This window comes from Equus quagga, chromosome 7 (genome assembly GCF_021613505.1).
Source record: "Equus quagga isolate Etosha38 chromosome 7, UCLA_HA_Equagga_1.0, whole genome shotgun sequence".
Lineage (NCBI taxonomy): Eukaryota > Metazoa > Chordata > Mammalia > Perissodactyla > Equidae > Equus > Equus quagga.
In genome coordinates, this window is record NC_060273.1 from 41,763,507 (window position 1) to 41,766,519 (window position 3,013).

The following is a 3,013-nucleotide window of genomic DNA, read 5'->3' on the forward strand; positions in this document are numbered from 1 at the left end:
TCCCTCCGCGGTGGCCTGCAGGGCAGCGAGCGGCACTGTTTAAGCTGACGGGCAGGTCTGCTCTCAGCCCTTCCACGTGTCTAACTCAGTGCTTGTCCTCGGGAATTCTCGGTGCTGTGGTCATCTGGGACACGTGGGGCCGGGCGCCAGGGCGTGTGCGGTGCCTCAGGGCTTCAGTTCCATCTGGGAGGCAGAGGGACGGGGACGCGGGGCTGTGGGGGGCAGTGGACGTGGTCACTGTCCAGCAAGTGCCCACTCCTGCCCCGGCCTCCAGGAAGGGGCGGATCTCCCGTGCGTTGGCGGGCATGGTGTCGGCCAGGCTGCAACTGCTGAGGGGCTGACGTCTCCTCTTGAGCTTCTGCCACCACCCGGGCCCAGGAGAGCGAGAGGTGCGTGGAGCAGGCCGGGCCGAGCGGCGGCTGGATCCCGAGCGGAGAACGCTCGTGCTTGTTCACAGAACCCGCTGAACTCATGCAACTGATGGGGCCCCCAAGACGATGTGCCCCAGCCAGGCTAAGTGGAGTCCTGGACACCCCTCCTCCCACTCTGCCCCAACCACTGGTCCTCCCAGCCTCGCACCAGCCTCCCTGCCCCTGGCCTCAGCTGTCCCTTCCTTGGCCCCCTGATCTCTGCATCAGTGCTGTCTGGCATCTGCTCCCCTGGCCAGCCACTCGGGGGCTCAGGAGGCCTGCGTCCAGCCCCTCACAGGCCGCCCTGCACGGAGGGGTGCTTGCTGGGCACGGCTGAGAGGAGGAACGACGGGCGGTCCTCACGGACAGGGTCGGGGGCACTCCTGCAGTGCTTAACCCCCCACCTCTGAGCCTTATGGACTCATGAGCCAGCATGCTGCTGCCCACCCGCCACAGTCAGGGGAGGGGGCGGCCGGTCACAGAGACCCCACTGATGGGACCCCCGTGGTCCTGCCTGTCGGGACCGGAGAGTTGGTCAAACTCTGCTGAGGTTCACAGCAGCTGGGTTGGAAATGGGCGCCTCCGTGGAGAAGCTGCCATGAAAACCGAGCAAATTCACCCTGCATGGCATCCCGCCTCCACTTGGCACAGCCCCCGAGATCTCTGATGAGGGGACCCCACGCGGGCTGCGGGAGCTGTTTGTGCTGCACCGCAAGGCAGCTGGCCCGAGAGACGACACCTCTGCTCGGCAGATTGTGGGAAGCTGGTGGTGCAATGCGATAGGAGGATGAGGGTGCTTTGCGTCTGACTTCAAGAAGGAAGACTGGAGATCGTCAGCTGCTGTCAAAACAGCTGTGTGTTTGCAGATCGCACGGGAGCTTAGCTGTAAACATTTTTGTGCCGATTCAGCTCATTGCTGTGCGGCCCAAGCTGAAGCCGTGGGTTTGACTCAACCTTTCCCAGGATGCTGCCAGCATTTCTGGTTCACGAAGTTTGTTCTGAGCACGACAGCTTGAGAACCACTGGCTGGTCCTCTGGGCTGGAAGGCATCTGCCGTGGCCCCAGAGAGTCACCTAGCCAACCCGCACGTGTGGACTGCTCAGTCATGTCACACCCCAGGGGTGCTGATGCGATCTCCCAGGCCTGGAGGAACCTGCTATGGGGGGCAGCCCTGGTAGCACCCAGCTCTGGGGATGGGCAGCCCATCTGGGGCAAAGGGCACAGCAGCGGCCAGAGAGGAGCCCGGAAGCTCATCCTTCCTGCTGGCGCATTCTCTGCTGCGAGAAGGTGGGTCAGGAGGAGGAGGGGGCGGGGGAGCCATCAGAGGAGGCACACAGCTGCCCTCATCCCCTCCAGCTCCTCAGAGAAGCAAAGTCTGTCCGGGGCACGAGGGAGCTTGTCCCATCACGGATGAAGCTCGGGCGCCCGCCATCTGCCAGGCTCCGGAGCTCAGACTTCCCCCACAGACCAACCTCACGGCTCGGAGATGCTTGTCCTCGTACCAGGACAGGAGAGCAGCTTCCTCTAAGAAAAGCTACTAGGTAAACCCGTGATTTTAACCACAATGCTAGTTGAGAACCGATTACTCAATTTTCTGACAAGGAACCGTTGGCTCAGCCCAGCTTCACTTCGGCGGCCTGGCCCCTGGGGTCGCACCGTGAGTCAAGGACGACGTAGGACGAGGGCCCATGCATGCCGGGCAGCTCTTGAGTCTCCCTTATGACAGTGTTTGCTGGAGCGCGTGCGAGCACCCTCGCAGAGGGACCCAGCCTCACAGATGCGCCTGCGGGCGAAAGTCTGGGAGGGCAAGTTTGTTCCCTAAACCGGGAGAAACCTCCTTCCCAAAGGCCAAGACGGCTGCTGATGAACCAGGTATGGGGCGGCCCGAGCTGCCCAGGGATGGCCAGGCCCTGAGCCAACGCCAGCAGGACCAGAGCGGCCGCCTGGGTCTCGTCCCATCTCCCACAGAGTCGCTCTGCAGCACTGCTGGCAGCCCCGACCTTCAGCACTGCCCGTGCCACGTCTCTCCTGACCTTCCCTGAGGGCAAATGCCAGCGTCTAGTGCAGCCGCCAAGAGAAACAGTGGCTGGGAGAGTGCCCTTGAAAACGCTTCAGTCAGGAACCATCCAGACACCGTAAACACACACTTTACCTCGGGTTTAATGAACGCCTTGCTGCCTTGATAACTGTGATTTCTTTATCTCCCAGTAAACAGGCACCAGGGCTCTCATTTCTATTTCACAGAATAAAATGTTGCTCTGTAAACACTTGGGCAGCGGCCGCCCAGCACAGCCTCTCCCTGCGGGCCCCAGTGGGGGCGAGCACCCCTGTGGGAGGTCTCTGCCCCGATCCCCAGACGCCACCCCCAAGTCCAGCAGGGACCGAAACCGCCCAAGGAGCCTCTGGAATTCAACTAAGCGTGAACGTGAGAGCTGAGAGGGACCGTGCCTGCTTTTCTCTGGCACCACCTGCTCAGGTCTGTGCGTCTGAGAAGTAGCCAGCGCTGTGGAGACCTGTGACTGTGACACAGGACACATCCACCAGGGGCTGGGGGGGCTCGAGGGGGCGGACCAGGAAAGCCCCCGTTCCTAGAAATGCAGGCT